The sequence below is a fragment of the Phocoena sinus genome, chromosome 10 (genome assembly GCF_008692025.1).
Source record: "Phocoena sinus isolate mPhoSin1 chromosome 10, mPhoSin1.pri, whole genome shotgun sequence".
Classification (NCBI taxonomy): domain Eukaryota; kingdom Metazoa; phylum Chordata; class Mammalia; order Artiodactyla; family Phocoenidae; genus Phocoena; species Phocoena sinus.
The window spans coordinates 27161834-27175865 of NC_045772.1; positions in this window are offsets into that span (position 1 = coordinate 27161834).

A 14032-nucleotide genomic window follows, 5' to 3' on the forward strand; every position below is an offset into this window, starting at 1 on the left:
ATTGAGGGTCCTTACTCAGATTCCTTTATGAAATGAGGCAATCAGTAAATACATTCATTAAATCACTTTTAAGTCAATTGGGTGACATACACAGAAAGTTGTACCCCTGCTAAAAGTGGTTGACAGTAACAGAAGAAAACCTCAAAAATCATTATTTCTACAGAGGATTTTCATAACCAACACTTCTAGTGGAAGATGAAAATATCTTTGTAAGCAAATCAATGGAAAGCACTTCTAAACCTCCCTCCTCAAAACATTCTAACTTTTGTAACAAGTTTAAAGGGTTACTATACCAATATACCATTTTACTATGCCAGTGACAATATTTTTACATTGGGTGGCAAGTATTATTATTATCATTAGCATTTTACACGTTCCACATGTGAGGACCGTGGAATCAAAGTGGTCAAGTGTCTTAGCCAAAATCTCAAAGCTAATATATAGCAAAACCTGAATTATAACCAGGTCCCTCTGATTTCATGCCCTTTCCAGTACACAGTACATGACACACCCCTGTATGGTGAAGTGTCTACTATTCTAGTGACAACCAAAATATTAGTAAATCATTCTGGTGCCACCTCCTACTCTTGATACTCTTGAGTTCCAGGTACTCTCTTCATTCTTACCGTCTTCTTTCACTCTGGAACTGCCGTCCTTTCCTGGGCAAGATTTTCCTTCTGTTGGTGGACAGGTGTTAGCAATATTCTGTCTTCATCCAGATAAAGTACAAACCTCTTGCGATAGTGTCAATAGCTGAGGTTACTGACTTTGGGGGAAGGAAAAAAAAAGGATTTTTTCCAACTGTAAACTTTGATAACTTTCAAACAAATAGCAAAGTTGAAACAAATAACACCAAAAACACCCATATAAAACTACATATTTTAAAAATGCTTCTTAATGACTCATTGTATTTGGAAAGGCTTGAGATCTCCTAGGAAAGAGAAGGAGACATTGCTGATGACGTACAGGGGGAGGTGGTAAGCCAAGAGTGGGTTCCATGAGAGCTCACAGAAGAGAAGAGAGTGAGAGATGGCATGAGCAGAGACAGTGCAGGAGCTGAGGCACATGGAGTTCTTATGGTGAAGAACTTGAGAGGTTGGCTATTAAGGATCTCACCTAAAACCATAAGGTGAAGCCCTTGACCATCAAATTCCCCTTTCGGAAAATTGAGCTAAGCATCCATGCTGCCCCCTAAATGACTAGGCTGGCTCTCTGACTGGCTAGCCAGCTGCTATCAATCAGCCTGTTGGAGGACCACCACCCCACCCTAGCATATAATGATAGTCTGAGTAGCACGCCAAAGGCTCAGCTTCACTTTTATAAATATCTAAGGCCAGCAGGTCCTGAAGGAATCAAACACAGATCAGAATCACTAACACAGGTGGTTGCTCCTTCACTCCATCTAGTTCCTCTCTATAGGCTGGAATTATGCCCCCACAGAGGATTAAGCACCTGTTACTCAGTGGTAACAAATTTGTTTTCAGGAAGGACAGATATTTTCCTTTTTCTCTGTCCCCTACATGCTTTCTTGTGTCAAGATATACCCATTGTGAGTTTGCCAAAGAAAGAGTCAAAAAGAACAAGTGTTGTATTTTCTTTCATTTTGGTCTTTGGTTTGGCAACCTCCAAAATAAAAATCAAAGGAGTTGGATATTTTTGGTTCTTCTTGTTTCATAGATGTGGAAATTATGCCATGGAGAAAAACAGATTCTTTTCAAGCATATGTGAAACAGTTACAGAAATAGGTCATGAATTAATTCACAAAGAAACTTCAATAAATTCAAAAAATCAATAGCCTACAAACTATGTACTCTATCATTTTACAATACAATTGGAAATTTTAACAAAAGAATAGCTTCCTTAAATCCCATAAGTTTGGAGACTAAATAAAATACCCTTAAACTCTTGAGTTTAAAAAAAAGTCACACATTTCTAATGGTATAGCCATATGGAAAACAGTACGGAGAGCCCTCAAAAATTAAAAATAGGACTATCATGTGATCCAGCAATTCCACTTCTGGTTATAGATACAAAGGAAATGAAATCAGTGTCTCAAAGAGATGTCTGCACTCCCATGTTCATTGCGGCATTACACACAAGAGCCAAGATATGGAATCAACCTAAATATTCATGACAGATGAATGGAAAAAGAAAATGTGATACATAGATAGATATAAATATCATTCAGCATAAAGAAATGTAATATAAATTTATAAAAATATATAATATTTATAAAATATATTTTATAAATATTTATAAAATATTTATATATTTATAAAAATATAAATTTATATATATAATACATAATATATATATTGTATATATATAATTCAGCCTTAAAAAAGATGGAAATCACATCTATTAGAATAGCCAGGGGCTTCCCTGGTGGCTCAGTGGTTAAGAGTCCGCCTGCCGATGCAGGGGACACGGGTTCGTGCCCTGGTCCAGGAAGATCCCACATGCCGCAGAGAGGCTGGGCCCGTGAGCCATGGCCGCTGAGCCTGCGCGTCCAGAGACTGTGCTCCGCGATGGCCACAACAGTGAGAGGCCCGCATACCACAAAATAAATAAATAAATAAGGAAACAAACATAAATAAGGAAACAAGTAAAATTAATAATTACAAATTATTGTAAATGCAATAAAGGAAGAGTGCTTTGGTAAGAAAAACCAGTCCAGGGGGCTGGAGGAGGGGAGCTGATTTCAATGGAGTTTTCAGAGAAAAGCCTCTTTGAGGAAGTGACCTCTCCTATTTTTCTTCCCCCAAAATATTGCAGTAGGTATAAAACTGTACTACACACATTTAAAAGATGGATAAGAAACCAGTTGAGAATTTAAAATATTAGGATACCTAAAGATATTAGGACTTGCTAAAATAAGTTCTTAGATTCCTGGCATTCACAATAAAAAAAGAAAACCATTTGTGTTGTATAGTTCCTATCTCTCAAAGAAAGAAAACATACTGAGTCATCCAAAAAGACTAATATGTCTCTGAAACTAGTTTCAAGAAGGAATTTATCATATGATTCTATATATAAGGAACATCAAATAAACTAATAAACTATGATTTTCCTGTGTTCTTTTGTAGAAGATACCAAAATGTTCTTCAAATGTACATTCTCGGTATTGACCCACTATAAAGCACAAGATAATACAGTCTAGGTACCGACTTTCTGGTGATATAACCGAATGCAGTGACTGAAAGAGACCAGTAAATGGATGCCATTTAGACCCTCTCAAGTACCAGCTAACAACCGAACCTAAGTATTCTGAATGGTAAAATTTAATAGCTGAATTTTCTTCCTGCTAAATATCTACTGGGATGACATCATGTATCACTGATTGAAGAGAAATCCATACACTTCAGATAGAATATATAAAGGGATTTTCAACATTTTGTGATGAACAATTTAGTAGCTAACCTTCCATTCTTGTTCAAGCAAAATGACACAGAAGCAAGCTATGCTGTTATCAGGGAAAAGGGTCAAAATGTTTCTCAATGAACAACAACAAAATGTTTGAACCTGTTTAAGCATATGGCCAAGCATTTGGCTGAGACCACAGAATTTGACATCATAAAACACAAAGAAATTATTTTCCCCCCACCAAAAAAAACCCTAAGTATTTCTATTACCAGTTGGCCACATTGACGACAAAAAAAAACTTCACATGGACTTTACTGTACTGAGAATTTCTTTCCAAGAAGAACTACATCATCATGAGTCTGCCTGGATGATTTATCAGCAAATGCACCATGTAGTTGAATGAACTAAGCTTTTATCTGGATTTATTTAATAAAGTCCATTAGAAATTAGACAATGACTACTAAACATAATGATTTTTGTTTCAGCATAATTGATGCTAGACTGTTCTTTCTGGTAACAAGCCTCCAAAAGGTTAGGCTGGATCTTAATAAAGCAAATACAACCATTAGCCCAGAAGAGGGTGCTTCCCTTCCTTCCCATCTGCACTGATAAGTGGGCATGCATCCAATCCATCCACTCCATCCACTAGCTATACAGGAAGTATAGAATTTTGAACAAATTAGAACTGTTCTTCAGGGAAACTGTGTTTGAGTTAATAGGGCAAAGAAGTTAGTCATTACAAGTGCTGATGGATTCTTTATGTCTCTTCTCCCCAGATAATGAGAATATGAATGCTGGGATGCTTGGAGGACCAGTCAACTAGAAGTATGACATGGGCTAAAATAAGTTTCTCTCCACCCAGGGAAGCTCTCCATTGACCAGAAGTAGAAGCGAGGGGAAAAGACAAAATGGATTATGAACTGTGGCCTACTTCACCAAGTTCATTTGGCCTACATAGATTTTTCCTAATGGCCTAAGAGCATCAGATACGCAAAAGGAAAAGGAAACACACTCTCCTTATGACTTTTGAGTGGTTTGTTCTCCTTTTTTTAAAGTTTATTTATTTATTTATGTCTGTGTTGGGTCTTCGTTTCTGTGTGAGGGCTTTCTCTAGTTGCGGCAAGTGGGGGCCATTCTTCATCGCGGTGCGCAGGCCTCTCACTATCGCGGCCTCTCTTGTTGCGGAGCACAGGCTCCAGACACGCAGGCTCAGCAACTGTGGTTCGCTGGCCTAGTTGCTCTGCAGCATGTGGGATCTTCCCAGACCAGGGCTCGAACCCGTGTCCCCTGCATTGGCAGGCAGATTCTCAACCACTGTGCCACCAGGGAAACCCGCTGTTCTCCTTTTGAGTGGCAGTTTTAGACTGTCTTCTCTTAGGGACAGAGAATTGATTTTCCATTTTTGTGGTTTCTTCTCAAATCATCTAGTAGTATGTACACAGCATATGCTCAGTAAATATGTTTGACTAACAATATGACTGTTCTATTGGTTTCATTTTACACTAGTACATAATATGGTACCTTGCAGTAGGCACTCAAAAATATGGATCAAATGAATGTATATAAGACCAATGTATCACAACCAGACTTCTTTTTGGTCCCCACTTATGTATACTAAAGAACGTAAGAAAGTCAAAAATTCCTCTCAGTACATTTTTATGTAGCAAATTTTACAAGGGCTATATGTTATTACTATAAGATTTTGTTATGAGGCGTAAGTATCTGAAATTTTAAGAATGCTCCTAGAATTTCTCCTCTTTTCTAACAGTACTCTTTTCCCTAAGTATTCTCAACCAACCCACTCCATTAAATATTATACAAAGGCAAAAAAATCTCCCAAATGTTTAGTCCTGTCCTCATGTATCCAGTTGTCTACTTGACATCTCCACTTGGAGTTCAACAGGCAACTCAAATTTAATCTTCCCAAATCTAGGCTCTGGACTCTTCTTACCCTCAACCCACTTCTCCCCAACCTGCTCCACTTCTGTAAATGGTACCACCATCCCATCAAGCCAAAGACTGGAGACATCCTTGATTCAAAGACATCCTTGATTCAAAGACATCCTTGATTCCTCTCATTCCCTCACACCTCCCATCCAATCCATTAGTAAGTCCTACTGATTCTATCACTGTAACATCTCCTAATCCAATCACATCTCTCCATTCTAACCACCACTACCCTCATATAAATCACTACCATGTCTTGCTCAGACTCCAGAACTTTGCTCTATCTTGTTATTCAGGTGACATCTTAAATATCACCTCCTTAGAGAAGCCTTCTCTGAACACCTGATCTAAAATTGCTCCCAGACTCAAGCACATCACCTTGTTTTATTATTTTTCTTAGCATTTATCACTACCAGTTAATTTTTTATTTATTTGTTTGTTTATTGGGAAGGGGAGTATTTTCATCTCTCCCCATTAAAAAAGAGATTTTTGCTCTCTTGTTTGCTGTCATACTTCCACTGTCTACAAGAGAATGTGACACATATAGGTGCTCAATAAACAGTTCTTTAAATAAGAAGTCAATGAATCAATTAGCTAATATGCCTAAAATGCATTTGAACATGAAAAATAAGCAGAATGCAAAACAACACAGGTTTTTAAGTAAAGTAATATATTCATTGAGACCCAATTTAAATTTTCCAGTTTCCCTCAACAGTTTTAACCTTAACTTTTAAAGCTAATAATTATTGAACATTTACATACGCCAGGAACTATGGACATTCTTTACACACACCATCTCATTTAGTTTTGTTCAATCCTTGCACAGCCTTATGAAGTAGGTACAACTAGCCAAGTGGCAGAGCCAGAATTCAAATACAAATCAGTCTTATCCCAAAGACCTAAGTCCCAACCGAGGTTAGGTTGCCTACTGATACTATGCTCCCTTCAGATGGGCCAGGTTCCCTGGGAACATTCACCCAGGAGAGTAAGGTCAGGGCAGCTTAGCCTCAACTTAGAACTCGTATCCCTCTCCTGGAAGGTAACAGAGATAGTGTTCACTTGGCGAGCACATGGAGATCAAGTCTTGGCTACACAAGAACATTCTTCCTAGGATACACATCCTGCAAGCACAGCAAGACGCTATCCAAAAGAGCATTTTCCAAGTTAGTTAATTATTAAATGTCTGAACCTTCTGCAGAACTTATACAATGATTGTTACATGCTTTCTAAGATTCAGGTCTACAAAGTTAAACATTTCTTTTACTGTACAGAAGGACCTGGTTCTCGTAAAGGTCAAGTGAGCTAGTGCATATCTCTCTTTGAAAAAAAATGTGAGATATTTCACAGAGTGTCCATTATTTATACAATCACAAAATTCTGGAAATGGAAAGGAACTAAGAAATGACCTCTTATTTCACAAAAGTATAAAAGGAGGCACAGAGAGGTAAAGTGACTTGTGGCTGCAGGGCTAGTAGCTGATAGAATGAAATAACATAATTTACCGAATTTAGTTCTCAATATGTAACTGAGCAATAACCCTTTCAGTCATTTTTCCTGAGTTAATACTCATGACTTCAAACTTTCAGGATTATGCCAAGTTTATGATATTGATGTGCACATATTTTTTCTAGACTTTATATTTTATTTAAAACATTTCAGGTTACCAATCTCTCACGTAATAAGCAATGGACATCATTTCTCCTTCATGTCTCTGGGGAAAAATAAGAGAAAAATTATTATATATTCTTGGTAAATAAACTCTTCAAACATTGATTGTCACAGATGCAACTGGTGGAAGGCATTTATAGTTGGCTCCAATTTCAGCAGGAAGTAATTGCAAGCTACCTTGAAGACTCTCCTCCCTTACATGTGTTTTTTTCCTCTGCAGTTACTTTCTGAATTACAACTATAATTTTATTCCCAGTTCAAAATGGTCCAACAGTTCATCAGTGGTTCAAGATGATCCACTAGTGCCAAACTGAATTTAACTCTTCACTGTCTACTTTTATGTGTTTCACACAGTTATCCTGATTCTCTAAGTTCTCAAACTTTATACAACATGAGAATCACCAGGAGGAAAGCAGAGCGCTGGGTCCTGACCCCAGATTCTCTGATCGAGTAGACCCGGGATGGATGGGGCTCAAGATTTTGCATTTCTAACATGTTCCCAGGTGATACTGTCTGGAGACCACTGTTTTAAATTATGTGATAAACACATTTCCATCAAGATTAAGCAGTATTGAAATTACTTGAGATGGATTTTTATAATCCTGGATTAATTCTAGAACACAGGGAATGGTGAGTTGAAATCCAGACGGCAGATCCATGTCTTCCATAAAAATGAATATTCAAAACCTTCTTGCTGAACTCTTTCACTCAGAGAACAGAACTGTGAGTTATTTTTGGAGACTCCCATGAAAATTAGTTATCAACTGCTGATTAGTGCTTTGAAAAATAATGAGTGTTATTGTTGCAGGTAAGATTCTATTAAGGATTTTCCATTTCATAATTCTTTATCATACTGAACAAAGAATTTTTACTCCTGTGCAGTCCAGACCTGGTTCTGTTGCTTAGCAATGCGCTCCACGAACCTTTACAGTATTGTGTTTTCCTCTTCAAAAAGGGACAGTGTGCCACGGGTACTTTTTAACTTCACCAGAGTGCTCCCATAAAAAAAAAAGGATTAAAAATCATTTTGTATTTAATCTAGCAGACAAAAATTGTCAAGATGAGAAGCTTTCTTTTAGTATGTTTTAAAATGCACTGTGCTTTCTTCAAAGTGAAGCTCTTTGAAAAAAAAAAGTGAAGCTCTTTGATTCACAATCATTGCAGTAACTTCTAGAGGGGTTATCTCTCCGACAAAGAACCATCAATCCATCAGTACATATTGTAGAGTGCCTCATCTGTGTTCAGCTGTGGGCTGGGCAAGTGGGAGATTCAAAAGACATGTAAAAGAATATCTTTAGACACATTTTGTACATTGTAAAGGTGCAGGTTTAGATATTAAGACAGTTATCTCCTTCATAAGATCAATGATGCATAAGAGAGATACGATTAACTTAGAAGAAACTGTAGCAAACTAAATGATGAGGCACTCCACCAAAAGCCTTTTAAGAATTCAGAGAGGGTAGAAACTAACAATAAGGAGAGCTGACATTTATCAGGTGCTTCCTATATGCTTGGCACTTCAAATGCATTATCTCTTTTAATTGTCACAACAGTCCTGTGAAGTCAGAATTATTATTATCCTCAATTTCAGATGAGAACACTAAGGCTTAAAGGTTAATTAGCTCATGAGTAAACAAACCCAGATCTGGGTTAAGTAAAGGAGAACTTCGTGGAGTGTGGCTACACAGAGACCCACCCATCATGCTGCCCTTTTCCCTGGTGTCTCTCTGCATTATTCATAAATGCAGGGCTTAATTCCAGGCCGGTGTTCCTCTGGGAAAAGACTTAAGCTTTAATTCATGTCTATAAAACTTTGTGGATGAATACCTATCCTTTCCGCCCTTTCAGCCAACAGAAAGTCCTCTGAACAGGGTAAAGGAAGGATTTCTTTTCATGTACATTGTCTTTGAACAATGAGCTCTGTAGCGTGATACATGGTTTGTAAAGAAGTATGTCGATATGTAAAAGCACAGGCTGTTTTCATACTAGCAAAGTCACATCAACCTTCCAGATTTGAATCGTTCAGCGCCTCTATCCAAACAACCTTTCTCCTCAATTGCATTAATAACGCTTGAGCCTATTCTGATGAAACTTTTAAAATTCAACTGTTCCTTGAATTTTATCTCCAGCCCTGTCTTAAAGTGCCCCAGACTCTTCAAATAACAGTATATAATTTCTCCCCTGACACTTTTCCCCCATTCACCACACACACTCAGAAAAACACAGCAGGACAAGCAGTCGTGTTTTCAGGAGGCTTTTGAAATGGAGGATAGACTGGCTGCATCCCCTCACCACCAGACTTGGGTTGAGGGGGAGTGTCAGGGCAAAAGCCAAACTCCAGGCCCAGAACTTTGTCAATTAACTTAAAATGTCTCTGAAAGTGTTCTTCAAAGTAGAGGAAAAAGAGCATAAACGGTGAATATTTAAACTGATTCCTAAGCCCTGCGTTGGGAATGAGGAATCCTAGGCTCTAGAACTGTTTCTGCCCAAGTCCTGAGGTTTTTAGAGTCCATAAAATGTGGGGAAAAGAATGAAAAAACTCTAACACTCTTCAGCACTGTCCAGGATGCAGTGAAGTGCAAACTCTCATACACTGCCAATGTGAGAGTACGTTAGTACAACCTCTCTGGAGAGCACTTTGGCACATGGCACATCCCATCCTAGAGAATCTCTCTCACATGTGCAAAAAACATGTTCATTGCAGAATTGTTTACAACAGTGAACTTCTGGAAACAACTATACCATCCACCAGGGTAGTAAATAACTAAAACGCGGCACTTTCATAAAATGCATTATAGCATTTAACAGGAGTAAACTAGTACTATATATTAACATAGATCTCAAAAATACAACGCTGCATGAGGATAAAAGCAAGTTGCAGAATAATATGTATTATAAGATACCACTGTATAAATCTTAAGGAAATAACCAAACACATATACAGAAAAATCTGTCTTGTTTATGGTTACTATATATAAGTAAAAATATTTTTAAATGGCTTGGAAGGATATAAACCAAATTCACAGTAATGGCTGCCGCTAAAGAGAGTGTGGAATTTGATTGGGGGTGGAGGATAAAGAGTACTTCATTCTTACCTAAAATGTCCCAGTTCTTTAAATAAAAAATTTTTTTAAAAGGCTTCGAAAAAACAAAATATTAACAATGATTTGTTCTGAAATTAATTGAAGTTCGTTACAGTATTCTGTTTTCCTGTATTTAAAAACACAGGCTTCATTAGAAAAAGAGAGACAAAGAGCTAAGAGCTGCCCTTTCCAGCTCTGAATTTTAGAGTTGGATAATTAGGAATGTCATGCGTTTCCATTAGAGGCTCAAGATGGACCTAATTCTCGTTGATGTAGGAGGTGCCAGAAGTAACCTTGCTCTGGCCTATGTATTCCCACTGAAGCAAATGGGTGAGCTTCAGTGAAGCCCTGAAGTCCCTTCTAGCAAGGTGGTCTTCCTGAGCATGAGACATGTATAGTCACACACCACCTCATGCTCTGATCAGAAGGACCCCACGCTTAGTTTAATGCTCTAATGTCACTGTCTTGAAATTCATAGTACTTCACCTTGGAACTTGTGTTTTTTTTTTTGTTTTTTTTTGTTTTTTTTTTTAATTTATTTATTTATTTTTGTCTGTGTTGGGTCTTCGTTGCTGCGCACAGGCTTTCTCTAGTTGCGGTGAGCGGGGGCTACTCTTTGCTGCAGTGCGCAGCCTTCTCATTGTGGTGGCTCCTCTTGTTGCGGGGCACAGGCTCTAAGCACATGGGCTTCAGTAGTTATGGCTCGCGGGCTCCATACCACAGACTCAGTAGTTGTGGCACACTGGTTCAGTTGCTCTGCAGCATGTGGGATCCTCCCTGACCAGAGATCGAACCCATGTCCCCTGCATTGGCAGGCGGATTCTTAACCACTGCGCCACCAGGGAAGTCCCGGAACTTGTGTTTTATAAGTGAAATCGAATGGGACAATAGAGTGTGCATATGAACAGATAAGACATGCACAGTGTGCATGCCCATAGTTCCTTGCTGTCCCCCTCACACAAAATTCCAGACCCACGATGTGAGGAAATGTAGTGAGACTCAAAGCAAATACAATATTACGAAAGTTGCCAGCTTCCATAGAGTGTTGATAGAAAGTGTGCATATTAAGAAGTGAAATAAAAACAATTGAGTTAGTTTAGTTTTGTGCAGCATTTCCACGGTTATGATAAGAACAGAACACATATGCATGTAGGAGATACGAAATATAAGTTGTGTGATTTCTGTGATTCCACACATGAATTAAATGCTCTGCTATTTGCATTTAAAACTGGCATTGCATGATGTAAAGATGAATGGTAAGATTTATGCTAATAACTTAAAATTTTCTTTACTTCACCAAAAATATCATGACATGTTGAGAGAGATTGTGAAAGAAGGAAAAGGCTTTATATTTTAACAAATTTACTGGCACTTCTTTTCTGGCTTTTTGAACAAAGGGACCTGCATTTTTATTTTGCCCTGAGCCCTGTAAATCATGTAGCCAGCCCTACTTTCTGGCTTGAACATATGATATGCCTAAAAGAAATTGTCATCAAGCAACTGGGTAGTTGCCTGGACAGTTCCTGCAGCAAAGCCAGGGACTGTCTGGAGCTCAAATCTCAACACAGCCTGTTCTCTGTGTTCCCAGGAGCCCAGGATTGACTGATCACTTTGTAGAGGTGGCTCTTAACACAGGTGGCCCTCACTCCCAGACAAATAAGGCTTCAGAATCATTTCAGAAATGTGGGTGAGTCACCTGCCTTCACCCAGGGGAAGATAATGGTTAAGAGACCAGACTCTGGAGACTGCCTAGATTGAAATCCCTCCTCACCACTTAAAAACCATGTGGCTTTGGGCAAGTAAATTAATTCCTTGGTGCCTCAGTTTCTTCATCTGTAAAATGGGCTAATAATTGAATAGGGTTGTGGTGAGGATTTAAGGAGCTGTGCCTGATATGTAGGAAGCCTTCAATAACTGTTAGCCATGATAAGCATCCCAAGGCCCCTCTTCTTACTTGGGTCTTCAGTGACTGAAGGGTGGTGCATGAGGTAGTTCAGAGCAGGGGCAATGTAGCCAGATTAAGTTCAAGTCCAGCTCTGCAGGTGGCTCATCATGGTTCAGGCAGGTTTCTTAACTCGTCCCTAAACTAAATTTCTGTCCTCAAGACCCAATTTAATGGAAACTCAAGCCATGAAAGTCTTGATTAACAGGTGGTAGCAGGCCCTGAAGGTAAGGATGGAAGAAAAGGGAGACCCCAGTAAGGAAATAAAACTGCCATCTCAAATTGGAGCACAGAGCCCATTTCCCCAACATTGTTTTCTGTGAGCGCTAACTTCTGGAAAGCTTGATTTTAATTCGAGTCACTGTGTTATAATCACCTCAAGATCTGCCTCATCTGACACCAAAAGCACAAGCAACAAAAGCAAAAATGGACAAATGAGACTACCTCAGATTTAAAGACCTCTACGCAGCACGAGAAACAATCAACAGAGTGAAAAGGCAACCTACGGAATGGGAGAAAACACCTGCACACCATATATCTGATAGACGGTTAATATCCAGAATATACAAAGAACCCCTGAAAGTCAGTAACAAAATAAAAAATAGCCCAGTTTTCTTTTTAAATGGGCAAAGCACTTGAACAGACAAATCTCCTAAGAAGATATACAAATGTCCAATTCGAAAAGATACATGCAACCCAATGTTCATGGCAGCATGATTTACAATTGGTAAGATATGGAAGTGTCCATCTACAGATGAATGGATAAAGAAGATGTGAGATATATATATATATATATATATACACAATGGAATACAATATATACACATACATATATGTGTATATGTATACACACACACACAGTGGAATACTACTCAGCCACAAAAAAGAATGACATTTCGCCATTTGCAGCAACATGGATGGACTTGGAGGGCATTATGCTAAGTGAAATAAATCAGATAGAGAAGACAAACAGTGTATGATATCACATATATAGAATCTAAAAAATACAACAAACTAGTGAATATAACAAAAAAGAAGCAGACTCACAGATATAGAGAACAAACTAGTGTTTACCAGTGGGGAGGGGAGGGGGTCAATATAAGGGCGGGGGTACAAACTACTGGGTGTAAGATAGGCTACAAGGATGTATTGTACAACAGGGGTATATAGCAAATATTAATGTGTTAATGGAGTATAATCTTTAAAATTGTATAAAAATTATTTTTAAAAAATTAAAATCAGAATAAAAAGAAAAAATTGGCAAAGGACTTGAACAGACATTTCTCCATAGAAGATGTACAAATGTCCAACAGGCATATGAAAAGATGCTCAAGGTCACTAACCATGAGAAAAATGCAAATCAAAACCACAATGAGATACCACCTCACATTCATGGGATGGCAACTCTCAAAAACACAGAAAATACAAGTGCTGGTGAGAATGTGGAGAAATTGGAATCATTGGGCACTGTTGGTGGGAATGTAAAATAGTTCAGCCGCTATGGAAAACAGCATGGAGGTTCCTCAAAAAATTAAAAATAGAACTACCATATCACCAGCAATGCCACTTCTGGGTATATATCCAAAAGAAGTGAAAACAGGATCTCGAAAAGATATGTCCACATCCATGTTCATTGCAACACTATTCGAAATAGCCAAGAGGTGGAAGCAACCCAAATGTCAATGGCAGACGGATGGATTAACAAAATGTGGGGCTTCCCTGGTGGCACAGTGGTTGGGGGTCCGCCTGCCGATGCAGGGGACGCGGGTTCGTGCCCCGGTCCGGGAGGATCCCACGTGCCGCGGAGCGGCTGGGCCCGTGAGCCATGGCCGCTGGGCCTGCGCGTCCGGAGCCTGTGCTCCGCGGCGGGAGAGGCCACGGCGGTGAGAGGCCCGCGTACCGCAAAAAAAAAAAAGTGATATTTGCATACAATGCCATATTATTCAGCCTTAAAAAAGATGGAAATCCTGTCACACACTACAACATAGGTAAACTTTGAAGACATTATGCTAAGTGACATAAGCCAACC